The sequence below is a fragment of the Anolis sagrei genome, chromosome 3 (genome assembly GCF_037176765.1).
Source record: "Anolis sagrei isolate rAnoSag1 chromosome 3, rAnoSag1.mat, whole genome shotgun sequence".
Lineage (NCBI taxonomy): Eukaryota > Metazoa > Chordata > Lepidosauria > Squamata > Dactyloidae > Anolis > Anolis sagrei.
This window is the reverse complement of record NC_090023.1, coordinates 119,845,094-119,860,897: the sequence shown is the minus strand read 5'-3', so window position 1 is coordinate 119,860,897 and position 15,804 is coordinate 119,845,094.

Sequence of the window (15,804 nt, the reverse complement as noted above, 5' to 3'; positions counted from 1 at the left end):
TATTTTGAACCTGCCCAGAACTCCCCAAAGATGGCTGCAAAAATAGTCCCTGAAATGGACATACCCATTCTCCCTAAAGGAACTCCCCAAAGAAATGTGACATTTTTTAACTGTGTGAAAAACATTCTTTAAAATATGTTTTAGTCTTTGCAGGAGATTTTCCAATGCAGTGCACATATTGAAAATCATGCACAATAAGAAGAATACATTAGGTGGACAGACAGATAACAGATTATGGAAAACATATATGTCCAAGGCATGCATGCATATATACCATGATATTCAACATAATTTCATATTCTCTATATAGTCCAGTATAGATCTTGTATTTTGAACTTAGTTATTTCAATAGTAATTAGTACTCTTCTCACATTGTCCCTGACACATTCAATTATGATGTGGAGAGATGTGTTATTCCAGCCAATGAATAAATAATTCAGCCTCTTCATGTTTCATGCTCTCTATCTAGTTGTTGTTCATTCATTCAGTCGTCTCCGACTCTTCGTGACCTCATGGACCAGCCCACGCCAGAGCTCCCTGTCGGCCGTTACCACCCTCAGCTCCCTCAAGGTCAGTCCAGTCACTTCAAGGATGCCATCCATCCATCTTGCCCTTGGTCGGCCCCTCTTCCTTTTGCCTTCCACTTTCCCCAGCATAATTGTCTTCTCTAGGCTTTCCTGTCTCCTCATGATGTGGCCAAAGTACTTCAACTTTGTCTCTAGTATCTTTCCCTCCAGTGAGCAGCCGGGCTTTATTTCCTGGAGGATGGACTGGTTGGATCTTCTCGCAGTCCAAGGCACTCTCAGCACTTTCCTCCAACACCACAGCTCAAAAGCATTGATCTTCCTTCGCTCAGCCTTCCCTAAGGTCCAGCTCTCACATCCGTAGGTTACTACAGGGAATACCATGGCTTTGACTAGGCGGATCTTTGTTGCCAGTCTGATGTCTCTACTCTTTACTATTTTATCGAGACTGGACATTGCTCTCCTCCCAAGAAGTAAGCGTCTTCTGATTTCCTGGCTACAGTCTGCATCTGCAGTAATCTTTGCACCTAGAAATACAAAGTCTGTCACGGCCTCCACGGTTCCTCTATCTAGAGGAATAACATTAATGTAGATCTATATATGTGCATAACAACTCTCCTATAAAAGACTGTGGTTTCAAGATTGATTGTTTGCCTTTGAAAGACAATATACAGCAAACATATAGTTATGCAGCAGTATTCCAGCTTCTTTATTATTAAGAAACAATCAAAATAAAGATTGTTTTGTGTCAGAGTAACAATTGCTTATAAACAGCACCTTTGCTATCTAGCCTTCACAGAAATAGGTTCTGGTGTGTTCAATGGTGAGCTCGCTAGAGAAGTTATTGATTTGACCTAATCTTTTATAAAGACAGGTAATAAAATTTATTTAGAGATGGCTTTCTTTGCTAATTTTCAACAAGCAATTAGCATTTTCTGCTTTCTGTGAGAACATCTTTGGAAATTGTACTATTCATATTTTGAGATTGCATGTGTTTTGCTTTCTGAGGAACACATGCAGTTGTTCTTGTTTTTCTTTCATGATGAAAACTAGAACAACTGCATGTGCGCTGCATGTTCCTTTTGTGCACAAAATAAAATGGACACAAATTAAACATCTATGAAGAAATATTATTTTTGCATAGAAATGGTGACTATCTGTACAAAACAACCATGTACAGGTTGTGCATAGACTACACTGCAAACATTCCCGCCAGTCCAGGATGTTCTTTCTTGCACATAAAATGAGGCTTCCTTTACAAAACAACCACATTCAAATTATGCCCAGGATAATCTCCAAAAGCTGAATGTTTCAAAATAATTTGTGGTTTTCACTGACTTTCTCACAGTGGGAATAATACTGGTAGAATGACTCACTGTTTTCTTCAAGAAGAAATATGATAAAGAATTGCATCCCTAGCCAACAGCCCAAAAGCTCTATGCTCTCTGTGTGTGTGATTGTGTAAGTGTGTGTGTGTCTTCAACATATGCAAAGCATTAAAGGCATCACAGAGAGGAGTAACAGGGAAAACATGGGAAATAGGGAAAGATTTGTACAGGAAATAATGAGTCAAAGCAATTTTTTCTCTTGGTGTTGTTGTCTTAGAGGATGAAACAACAGTGTAGAGTGGATATATCCACTGCCTTAAAGGAGATTAATGGGTGAAGTGTGAGTAATGTAGATTCTATAACTAAATGCAATTGTTCTGTTTTTCCTGTCTGTAAATGTTGTGCAGCCAAGTGTAATCTTTGACTTACTTTATCTTTAACATGTTTCCTTGGTAAGTATTTTTAGGAATTTTTAGCAGTTAAAGTTACAACACCTGGTGCCTAAAACAAATATGTTTCCCTTCTTTTCTCCATTTTAGACTCATTTACAGCATAGCTTTTGGTATATATGAAGCCACAATAAAGCTCATTACCGCTGTAAAGCTTCTAACCAGTAACCACCCCCCAACTCCCGAATCTACTGCTTCTAGTCTATTGCTGCTTGTGGATGCCTCCAAAAATGCCAAAATTGTTTAAAACTCCATAGGCCCTGAAATTGGTCCCCGCATTCCAGCAAAACTCCAGGACTTTGAAGCAGAAATGTCATTGCTTGCTATTGCTATCTATGAAAGTATGGTGGTGTAGATTGCTACAAGCAAGTTCACCAACACACTAATAGCCTGCTTGTTGAAGAGGCAGAGATAGCAGTGGGGGTGGAGAGGATTTGTGAACACATGCTTGTCTACAAAGGCAGGTATTAATGGTCCATCCAGGCAGCGAGCACCAGGGTTTTTTTTTTTTTGTTTGTTTGTTTTTACAGTTGAGTCCAATGGTACTACTATTTCTTCATGCGAAAGAGTAGACATTTAGAGTAGACGGGAAACTTAATATGGAGAAAATCCCAATTTCCCCTTTCAGTTAGGAAGATAGCATTTCACATTGTGTGATGGAATAGTGATCAATCAATTTAAAGCAGACATATCTAAACAAGGAACACTTTAAACAAGGGGCAGTTAATTGCTGAGGAAGTGGGGAACATTTTTCACTCTGCAGTCCCATGCGCTGCATAATTTCTCCTAGGATGAGGGTTGATGATAGTGGGGTTTATGTTTTAACAATTTGATTTTAAAGTGTATACAACTGATTTTAATGTTTGTGAATATTATAGTTTGTTTGATTCCGGCATTGAATGTTTGCTGTATATTTGTTTGCTTTGCCCTGAGTCCCCTTCAGAGTGAGAAAGGCAGAATATAAATGCTTTAAATATAAATAAATAATACATAAATATGTTTCCCATGTGCTTCACTTTAGAACCAACTCCCAAAAGCCACACAGATGGTCACATACTGCACTCAGAGCAGAGACTGAGGGCCCTTCCACACAGCCATAAAATCCAAAACATCAAGGCAGGAGATGGGTTATCTGAGTCCACACTGCCATATATTCCAGTTCAAAACATAAAATGTGGGATTTTGTTCAGCTGTTGGAAGGGTCCTGGGGAAATTAGGCATGATAACTGCCAGAAACAGCTGTTATTAGCCCTCAAATTGACTCCAGTTTACAGCAATCCTATCATAGGATTTTCTTGTCAAGTTTTATTTAGAGGCAGTTAGCCACTTCCTTCCTCTTTAGATGAGAGAGCTTGGGAACTCAGTGAGCTTTCTTAATTGAGTAGGGATTTGAACAGCATCTTAGACCAACACTCAAACAACTCTTATCAAATTTGGCCACACCAAATGATACTAAGGAAGTTTCAAAGCCGAAGAAAGATGTTAATGGTAGTTAAAGTAAAACAATGTTTTCCAACAAGGAAGTAAACATGAAAATACTAAAAAGATTGCCAGAAATGCCATAGGAGCCCAGACAGATGATCTGAAGAGTCCTCCTTGTCTCGACTTTGGATATCCTTTGAAACTCACACGATTTATTTATTTACCTTATTTGTGTCCCACCTTTCTCATCCCAGAGGGGACCCAGGGCAGCCTTACAACAGGCAGCAATTTGATGCCATGCACATATATCAAATAAACAATTACAATAAAAACCAAACAATTAAAACATGAGTTATTAAAACATCATTTAAAATAATGCCATCCAAAAACATAATCCAGCGCTGCTCCATTTATCAATCACATTGAATCATGTTCACTTATTACACTACTCCAAATACGTGACCAAAGCTTGGTTTCAAATCCATGTCTTAAGTTTTTCCTGAAGATTAGGAGAGAAGGGGCTTATTTGATTTCATTGGGGAGGGAATTTCATAGACAAGGGGCCACCACTGAGAAGGCCCTGTCTTGCGTCATGCCTGCGAAGGAGCTGGGACCGAGAACAAGGACTCTCCGGACAATCTGAAGGCTGAAGGAGTTGGGAAGTTGCAGGGAAGCAGGTGGATAAATTCAACATCAGGAGTAGCATGCAATCTTTTTGGAGATGAATTTGGGAGGAGCTTTCTCCAACTAGCAGGTTATGGAGGAGATAACACTATGTAACACAATTTTTGTTTCTGGATTATAAATGTCATTTTCTAATTCTATTCTATAAAAACATGAAGGAAAAGTTTATTAAACTGCAAAAACTTTGTTTTTGAAGGACACCCTGCAACACATTTTGATTTAACTTTTCAATGACTATCTCATCGAGTCTCAACCAATTCAACACATTGGTTGTTGTAGGTTTGTCCGGGCTATATGGCCATGTTCTGGAGGCAATTTTTCTCCTGACATTTCACCTGCATCTATGGTAAGCATCCTCAGAGGTAATGAGGTCTATTGGAACTAGGAAAAATGGGTTTATATATCTGTGGAATGACCAAGGTGAGACAAAGGACTTTTGTTTGCTGGGGCTAGCTGTGAATGTTTCAGCTGATCACCTTGATTTGCATTAAATGGCTTGGAAGCGCCTGGGGAGAATCTTTTGTTGAGAGTGATTTCATGTGCCTGTTTGTTTCCCCTCTGTCGTTTTGCTGCTGTAATTTTTGAGTTTTTTAATACTGGTAGCCAGATTTTGTTCATTTTCATGGTTTCTTCCTTTCTGTTGAAATTGTCCACATGCTTGTGGATTTCAATGTCTTCTCTGTGTAGTCTGACATGGTGGTTGTGAGAGTGGTCCAGCACTTCTGTGTTCTCAAATAATATGCTATGTCCAGGTTGGTTCATCAGGTGCTCTGCTATGGCTGATTTCTCTGGTTGGAGTAGTTTGCAGTGCCTTTCATGTTCCTTGATGCGTGTCTGGGCGCTGCGTTTGGTGGTCCCTATGTAGACTTGTCCACAGCTGCATGGTACACGGTAGACTCCTGCAGAGGTGAGTGGATCCCTCTTGTCCTTTGCTGAATGTAGCATTTGTTGGATTTTCTTGGTGGGTCTGTAAGTGGTTTGTATGTTGTGTTTCCTCATCAGTTTCCCTATGCGGTCAGTGGTGCCCTTGATGTATGGCAAGAACACTTTTCCTCTGGGAGGATCGTCATCTTTACTCTCGTGGTTTGTTCTCGGTTTTGCAGCTCTTCTGATGTCTGAATTCAACACAGTTTGTGGCAGGCACAAAAATGAAGATTCTGGAAGATAACAACTACTTTCAAAGTACCACACAATTAAACAGGAATAACACTTTCAAACATGGAAGAGAAAATACTTCAAATTTTGTAACATAGTGCAATTAATCGAAGTATTTGCAGGCACTGAGGGGAATTTGCAGATTTTCAGAAGCCTGAAGTTTAGTTTGGGGTTAGGCAATCCTCTAACAAAGTAATGTAATCTAATTAGTCTTTCAAAAGAAAATGAAGAATTAAAAATATCTAAAATATATTAAATATGTATTGCTTTACAATTTAATCATTTTTATTTCTGCTCTCATTCTGCCAAGACCACAGGTTGGTCTGGAAAGGCCTGGTGGGGATGGAAAAATAACTTTGAGTATTCAAAACTGAGGTTTTCCGTCTCTCTGCTACAACTGAACAATAGTCATATTTCATCAAACACTAGAGTTGGGAAACATTTTCTTCAGGAAAATAGAGCTTTTCTTCTTGCATATAGAGGTTTGAATAATTGGCAGAAAACATAACCCATGGAGGCATACTTTCTAGTTGAATGTACTAGATGGTTTGTTATACACTGATCTCTTTTTCAAAAAGCATAGACATCAAGAGAACCTAGAGTAGCTTAGAACAGGGGGTTGGTCAGAATGACAGAACTTTCTCTTCACTGTGCATGTCTGAAATGTAAGTGTGATTGTGAAGATGTTATTTAAGTTAAGGAGCATAAAAAGCACATTACTGCATTCCACTGTCTCTGCACTCAGCTGCAGCTGTCAAATGTCATGCAGTTCCAGCTGGAGTCTCTGTAGAACATGGGCAAATTCCCTATACCTTGTGTTTTACTGATCATAAAAGGCAATTGAAAGCAAATCACCCTAAAGCACTATAGAAGACACAAATCCTATTTAGATTAGAAATCATGTAAAACAAAAAAATCAATCACTTGCTCCTTCCCTGCATCAAGCTCTCTGATTGATAAAGGAAACTATTAGGTACTGGCAGCTATTGACTTCCATGTCAGTGTTGTGTTGACTTATTTTGGACTGCCACTGCCATTAGGTTTAGGACAAGGCAGGAAAAACCCACATTGCAGCTGGGATATCACCTTTGTTAACAGTCCCTATCACACAATGCCAAGAACATCCCATGGCCATTTTGCCTCCCCTCTATGATTCTCCCTAGTTGTAAATGGGTAAAGCCCATCAATAGCTCCCAATCTCGCAACATCCTGATCACCTGTCATGCTGTTATGGGTTCCTTCTACTTCTGTATTAGTATAATGTCAGTAAAGTGCTAAAAAGGAATGCCACATTGAAGATGCTTAATACAGTAGGTATGCAATGTGTTGTTAGAGGTTTTCATGGCCAGAAACACTGGATTGCTGTGAGGTTTCTGGTCTGTATGGCCATGTTCCAGAAACATTCTCTCCTGACGTTTCACCTACATCTATGGCAAGCATTCTTAGACGTCTCATTAAGAGCCAAGTAAATAGCCAGGGAGTAGCAGCCAATAACGAAAGAACCAAAGCAGTGACATCTCCGGCCCACCCCTGTTCGGATATCAGCCAGCACGCCAAAGCCTTAAATCAAGAAATAGTTTTCTAAGATCTACAGAGACACTCACTGGAACACCTCAACAAGCAAAAGTTCAAAAGTGGCAGGCTAAAACCCAGAACCTCAATCCATAGCTGATACCAAATGAGAGACTCCCTCCTGGGCACACAGAAAACTGGGCAACTTGGAAGGCACTGAACAAACTGTGCTCTGGCACCACAAGATGCAGAGCCAATTCTAAGAAATGGTGCCACAAAGTGGAGTCCAGAACATGTGACTGTGGAGAAGAGCAAACCACAGACCACCTACTACAATGCAGTCTGAGCCCTGCCACATGCACAATGGCTGACCCTCTTATAGCAACACCAGAGGCACTCCAAGTGGCCAGCTACAGGTCAAAGGACATCTAATATAATGCCAAGGTTTTTTTAAAAAAAATTGTGTGTTTTTCTTAATACATTACCACTGTACCCTTGGTTTCCTCCTTTCTGTTGAAATTGTCCACATGCTTGTAAACCATTTAGCAACCGTATTTATCTACCATATACTATGAAGCTGTGGACAAGTCTACTTAGGGACTACCAAATGTAGTGTCCAAACACAAATCAAGGAACATGAAAGGCACTGTAGACTAATTCAACCAGAGAAGTCAGCCATAGGAGAGCAGCTGATGAACCAATATGGACACAACATATTATTTGAGAACACAGAAATGCTGGACCACTCTAACAACCACCATGTCAGACTACATAGAGAAGCCATTAAAATCCACAAGCATGTGGGGAATTTCAACAGAAAGGAAGAAACCTGAAAATGAACAAAATCTGACTACCAGTATTTAAAAAAACTCTAAAAATCAGGACAGTAAATAAAGAGCAACACTCAAAATCAGGGGAATTCCAGACAAGAATCAATCAGGGCCAGCTAACACCTCCCAACAAAAGATACCCCAGATAGCAACCAGCCAGGCTGCAAGGCCATTAAATGCTAATCAAGGTGGCCAATTGCAATATTCACACTTGCCTCAAACAGACTAGAGTTCTGTCTACCACCCTGGACATCATTCCACAGATATACAAATCTCACTAGCCTAGTTTCCAACAGACCTCACAACCTCTGAGGATGCCTGACATAGATTTGGGTGAAATGTCAGGAGAGAATGCTTCTGTAACATGGCCATACAGCCTGGAAAACTCACAGCAAACCAGTATGTATAAAAGATAATGTGGTAGCTGAATAGTAGTTTCGTGTGATAAAGCTCTTAGATTGACGTCTCTTTTGAACAACCTAGTGATTAACCTTGCTACCTGTCAACCATCACTAAATCCTAACAAGCCTCTAGCCTCCCACTGTATTGCAAGGGCCCTCTCTCTCGATTTTGATACTGACAGGAGTTCAAAAATTGGGTCTCTTAAGTTTCACTTCTAGCAAGAGTTTTCCCCTCAGACAAAACACTTTCTTGACATTCAAAATTGCTCATATGCCATTTATCTCTACATACACTGTAGTTACCTGGATAATAACTTTAGCGGAGAAATGCCTAAAAGAAGAAGGGAACCATGAGGAAAAACTTTATATTGTTCTTTCTGACTTGTTTTGAAGAAAGCCACAACATAAACATGGATAGGATCTTGACAACAAAACATTCAAACCTGTTCATCAGAAGACGTGAGCCAGCAAAGACTTGCGAAGTGATAGTAAGTGAATTATTGAACAAATGTCATTTCCTAAACCTTTGTAAAGGTTAATGTACCATACCGCACCATTTTTCCAATGGATTATTTTTATGGGCACCTATAAAGAAATGAAGAAGTGTGCTTTTCCGTTGATAAAGGGAAGACGGCTATAAATGTAAACTTTTTCCTGTAGAAAAAAATTAAAATGTTGTTAGAAATTGTGCTGTTTTGCTTGTAGAATGGAAACTTTTGTTTTGTTTTGTTTCTGCTCTAAAGCCAAAATACAGCTTTGATGGTTCAGAAGATAGAAATCCATTTGTTCTGCAAGGCCGTGTTAGTATTTCTAAGTATGCCATGTGTAAGAACAATCACCTTTGTGCCTCTTTATCTTTTAAAGAAAGATGGGAGTAATAGACCTTGGGTCTACTGTTTTTATCTTCTTATTCTCTAAAAAACAGTATACTTTAGCAGCAAAGCTCCAGCATTCTTTAGATGTTGCTGACAGGCACTTAGCAAAAGAGAGTGATGTACTGAAGCAGGGTTCTGATCTATATGCACCTGCATTTCCATAATAATGTTAACTCAGGTCCCAGTAACCTCTCTAGAAGAGTCATGGTCTCTTCCTCTTTGGACAAATCATTACAGCTGGTCACTTATATATTAGAATCTTAGGGTGCATCTTCACTGTCAAATTAATGCATTTTCACAGCCATTTTACTGTTATACTCAGCACTGTGGAATCTGAGCCCTCGGTGGCGCAATGGATTAAACTCTTGTATCAGCAGGACTGAAGACCTACAGGCTGGAGATTCAAATCCGGGGAGAGTGTGGATGAGCTCCCTTTGTCAGATCCAGCTCCCCATGTGGGGGCATGGAAAAAGCCTCCCACAAGGATGGTAAAAACATCAAAACATCTGGGTGTCTCCTGGGTGACGTCCTTGCAGACAGCCAATTCTCTCACACCAGAAGTGACTTGCAGTGTCTCAAGTCGCTCCTGACATGAACAAAAACAAAACAGAAAAACAAACAAGCTATGGAATCATAGCTGTTGTAGTTTTACAATATCTTTAACCTCTTCCAAGGAGTGCTGATGCCTCACCAAACTACAACTCCAGGATTCCATAGTACTGAGCTATGGCAGATAAAGTGGTGTCAAAGTGCATTCACCTGACAACCACAGAGTTGGAAGAGACCATGGGGGCCATCCAATCCAACCCTCTGCCATGCAAGAACACACAATCAAAGCATTCACATCAAGGGGCCATCCAGTCTTTGTTTAAAAACCTTCAAAATAGAAGACTCCATCATACTCCATGGTAGTATATTCCAATATCAAACAGCTCTTACTGTCGGAAAGTTCTTCCTAACATTCAGGTGGAGTCTCTTATCCTAATCTGTGTCCTAGTCTCTACAGCAGCAAAAAACAAGCCTGGCAAATCTTTAATATGATCATATTAACCTTTGCTTCTCCAATCTAAACATACCCAGCTTCATAAGCCATTCCTTATAGGACTTTGCTTCCAGACCTTAATTATTTTTTGGGCAAGTTCCAACTTGTCAATATTTTTCCTGAACTGTGGTGCCCAGAACTGAACACAATATTCTAGCTGAGCTCTGACCAGTGTAGATTAGAATGAGGTTATTTCCTTCAGTCTATACATTATGTTTCTATGGATTTAGCCCAAAATCAAATTATCTTTATTTATAGTAGACTCGATGGGGGATCTCATAGTGTTTGCTGGCCAGGCAGTCCCCATCCTTAGTCTACAGCCATCTTTTGTTGCATACTGCAATTTTCATTGCAGACCATGCTAATCTATCCATTTTATGGAACACAGTAACTTAACTTGGGGTTGTGTCTGCTATAAATCTATGTCTAGATAGATGATAGACAGATAAATAGGTAGTAAGAGTGTGGAACTGTTAATTTTTACTTCATTTTTTGGATCAATTTTGTTAAATTCGTGCATACAAATTGATATTAGAAACATGCAGGAAAGGTGGAGGGATTTAGAAATTGAAACACTCACCAATCATTTTTGTTAAGATTCTGTAACATTTGGATGCTTCCCAAGGTCAGTATAATTTTCAGTATAAGCATTAAGCAACTTTGCTAAAGGCAAGAGAACATAAAGTGTTTTAAAAACCTTTTTTTCCCTTTGGCCCAATCACCATAAGGAAGGCAATTGCGGAGGAACTAACAAACTTGAGATGGAAAGTGAGAACACAGCAAGCTCAAAAATGTAGTTTCGGAAGGCAAGGCGTCCTGTGAAAAAGAATGCAAAAGATCCTGCCCTAAACTACATTTCCCTGAATGCAGTGCTCAGCATCAGACAGCCCCAATTGGTGGCACCAGACATTTAGAGTTACTCTAATAATAATAAATAAAATTATTAAATCTGCAAAGAGGACTAAAGTAAGCAATAGTATAAATCTGTTCTAAGTTGAAGTTATGTGGTTGTGTGTCATAAAGACAGACAGTAGATTCCTTTTGTTGGTTTTTGGGGAGATAAATTGTTTTTGTCTAAACTTTTAAAAATCCTCAAAACTCTGTAAATGTATGAATCTTCTGGCTATTGATGCCCTGGTTATCTTGTGTATTCTATGCAAAATTCAAGGAGATAGTTCATGTAGTTCCTTTTTTCAAAAAATGTTATTTATAAAAACTTCCCCCAAAATCCATGGATAAGTTAAATGTTCTAAAAATTGGTGGACTAACAGTGGGAAATGGGTTCTACGATTGTAGCAAGTTTAACTCCCATAGCTTTAAAATGAGGGATATAGGAGCCCTTGGGTTTTTCCCAATTATAGTAATGTGCAGGGGCAATTACTATAATAAATAGTAGAAAATTTCATTACTCTAGTTATAGGAACCAATTTTAGAAATACTTTAGAAATGAAATGCCAATGCCCCCAAGTTTTGTAATGACTTCTGAACTATTTTTGTGGATCGTATATGCCTAATAGGTAGATAGAAAGACAGAATTCTGTCTAACTATCTTTCTGTATACTGTTCCACGGTATACAGGTGTCCTCACATTATGAACAAGATAAGTTTTGTATGTTTCTTTGTTGAATTTCTTTGTCAGTCGGAGCAGGCACATTTTTTAAAGGTTAGTTCTAGCCAAAAATATATATTCTTTAGCTTTGAATAGCATAGGGAAGAGTTAACACTCCTGTGGTGTTTGTTTTGCTGTCTGTGCCTCTGTTCAGAAGATTTCACTTCACTTTTTGTCCTTATGATAATTGGATTTTGAAAAAAAAATTAGCTTGTTCTGGAAACAAGGATTGGTGAGAAAGCTTCACCAATCAGAAAGCTTTCCCCCCAATAACTCTTTCAGAAGTGAATTTCCCTTCCGAGGAATTGATTTCTCTCACTTCCTATTGTCTCACCCCCATTCTTAACTATGAGTCATTTGTAAGTTGGATGTTTGCAACCCATGGATTGTCTGTACTAGGAAGCCATAAAATAAGCATGTTTGTGATACCAAAACAGAAAAAAAATACTAGACAAAATCTTAACATACTTAAGATTCTGAAAATGTATAGCTATGATGGATAGTCTCAGGAACACACACAGACAAAGTGACTATCGAAGAAGAGGTTTCCTCTGAGCTGTATCCGTGCAAGGTAAATATGCAATCCATCTCAAAACTGATGGAAAGAAAGAAAAGGCTGCATCAGAATGTAGAAGTCTGACTCAGCAAGCCCGAGAAACTATATTTTATTCATTTATTTCATGCAAATATTCATGTCTTGCCCAATAACATAGAATATCAGGCTGAGTTATAACAAGACCTACTTAGCTAATATAAACAATAGGAGTGTGCAGAATTCCATTTGGTGATTCTGGACTGGGGAAAATTTGGTGATCCGGCTGCCAGATCACTGAAAATGGACTGGGCAGGACCTACTGAAGCCTTAATTAGAATTGATCATGAGCGACCAATTTTATTGGTGGGTGGATTTTATGGGGATGAGGCAGAGGCCATGGTATGTGAGTGGCTTTACAAATCAGACAAAAGTGAGTGCCTAGCAACAGCAGCTGCTCCTCTTCTTTCTTCCTTGGTAGCCTTCTCTATTCCTTCCCAAAGCCACGATTTGGGAGTACGATTTTACTGGAAAAGTTCTTGTAACCAAAATCTACTCAGGTTTAATTAGGTCACTAATATTAAATACAATTCTCAGTGATTAAAAAAATAGGAAAGCAAGAAGCAAAAAATAGAGTGTGCATACCATTATAGCTTGAACTTCACTCACTTCTGTTCTGGGGATTCATTGCCAACAAATTCAGACAAATTGCAGACCACTTGTAGCAGAAGCTTTCAACAATAAAGAATTATACTGGCAATATATATTTCAATGGCATGACTGTGTTTTAATGTCTTTATTATGTCACTTATTTTTAGTATTACATTGTTGAAAGCCTTAGGGATTAATATTTTTCTCAAGCACTTTCATTTCAATGTTGCTGTAAGGGACTTCCCTTGATCAAACCACATAAACACTTTTCTCCTACAGAAGCTTCATTTTCCCTGTATAATATGACCCTCTCAGCTTTTGGCTCAAAGAAGTAATTTGTCTGTCATTTCTAAATACTTTTCTCTACTCTCACTAAATGGTTCTGGGACTTTCCAGGGAACAGTGATCGGGAAACAAGATGGGTGAACAGCAAGCATGACAAAAGCCTGTCCTTAAATACACCACTAAAACAGAGTTCTAAAGTGGTAGTTTTACTGAAGAAAAACATAAAGAACAGGAAGACTGACACTTCACTAACCAAACTCTATCTATGTACCTGTCTGTGGATAAATCAGTCAATAAATACTAACATGTCTTTGTTTCCTATCTACTTTTTCTCTACACAAAAAGGTAAAGGTTTCCCCTTGACATTAGTTGAATCAGACTCTTCATCTCCACTTCTAAGCTGAAGAGCTGGCATTATTCATAGACATGCCCTAGGTCATGTGACCAGCATGACTGCATGGAAAGCCATTACCTTCCTTCCAGAGCTGTACCTATTGATTTACTCACATTTGCATGTTTTCAAATTGCTAGGTTGGCAGAGGCTGGGGCTAACAGAGGGAGCTCACCCCACTCCCTGGATTCCAACCACCAACCTTTCGGTCAGCAAGTTCAGCAGCTCAGCAGTTTCACCCACAGCACCACCGAAAGCTCTACATAAGAGCACATAAATTGTAAGCTGAATCATTACTGTTAATGTTAGTAAGGAAAATCTTTGTTTTGTTTATTGTGATTTTGAACATGGAAACTACAAAACTTATATGTACATGTATGTACATTGTATGTACTTGTATGAGTACATATGAGGTCCAATGCATCTCAGAGACATTCTTTTTAAAAATCCACTAGATGCCCCCCTCCCCCCTCCATCTTGATCCGTTTCAAAGGAAGGTGTGAGGATGGTGGGGGATCATTTCCCAGGACTGAGATTTCTGTGTGTGGGCTTGCTGTCAGGTCCCTGGATTATTTGCCTGTTTTAAACCTGCATTTTGACGGTTTCTGGAAGTACACTGAAAGGAATGAAATAATGAGTCATTGAAAAGTATAGGCTATGTTAAGATTTAAAAGTAACAATCTGAAGTTGTTCGCATTAAAAATAAGAAAATAAAAGAACCCAAGATTTTCACACCAGGGCTTAAAACCTATGGGTAGTCTCAACTAGAGTAGATCCATTGAGTTGTTTATTCCTATTAGCATCTTTGTCTTTCTTCTAGCATGGGACCCAAGAAGACATACATATTCTGTATGTTAATTCTATTATTTCCATGGATCTGCTCTAATTTAGTCTGCCAATAAGATTCAAAAGTTTAAAGATTGACAGATGAATTAATTATGGAGGCTTGCATATATGGAAATGAAATGAGAAGCCTGTTTTACCTGATTAAAAATCACCACTCTGAAATCTTTTTCTTCAACTGTCAACACAGGTAAACAAGAACTGGGGAGAGGTAACCTGGGAAGCAGCAATATTGGGACTTGAATACGGGAGATCCAAGTGCTAGTCCTCAATGAAAACTCACTGGGTGACTAGGGGTTTCTCACTCCTTCTGAGTCTGGTCTACATCAATTTGTGATTTTGTGACGATAATGTAAGTATGCAGAAAGGCATGTATATTACTTTATGATCATTGGAGAAAATGTACAGTGGAACGAGGTAAAATGCTTTAAGTAAATAACTGGTTCTTCTGCGTAATTATTCACTTCCGTAGTTTTACGGCCCCTTGAGGTAATCCAATAGTTAGGTTGTTTCCCGGCTGGCCACCTACTCATGGGGCCTTATAGATGAGAGCAGAATATACCCAGCTCAGCCTCAAGGTAGATTCTTGCCCCATTCCCTGGATCCCAGGATCTGTAGTTTCTGAACCATATTTTTCACCAAAAGCTTACAAAGCATACTTCAAAATCTTAAATTCTTTTCAACCTGCCACATGACATTCTATTTATTAATACCATCCTGAGCTGTCAATATTCATCAGATACAGTATGAGTAGACAGAAGGGCAGGCCATGTTTTGAAAATCAAAAACTTCCACAAAGGGATATCCAAGCATTAAATAGCCTTTGACTCTGTCCCCCATCATGTACCACATTCTTGTACCTTGCACAACATGACCATGGAGACCATAAAAAGACTATTCTTACTCAAAGCATTTTTCACCACTAAGATTCAAGTGTACAGTCCATTTATTTTGAAACTATGTACATTGGTGGAGGCAAGTTAGAACTGGTGGGATTTATTGCAAACATCCATGAGACTTAATTTCCTCCTCCCCACCTCAAAAGATGGTACTCATTCTTACGTTCATGACCAGGCTGAAGATGAAAACATCCTTATTCTTTATTACAGCCATATAAAAGCCACTTCTGAACATGCCATAGTCTCCAACATTTATGATTTCTCCATGGAAAACATACAGTTTATATACTAGGCTGAATCACTTGCTGTGCCTTTATGCATTTTAAATTTGTGTTGTGCTCCTTCCTATGGTGTTCAGCCTATGTTGTTTAT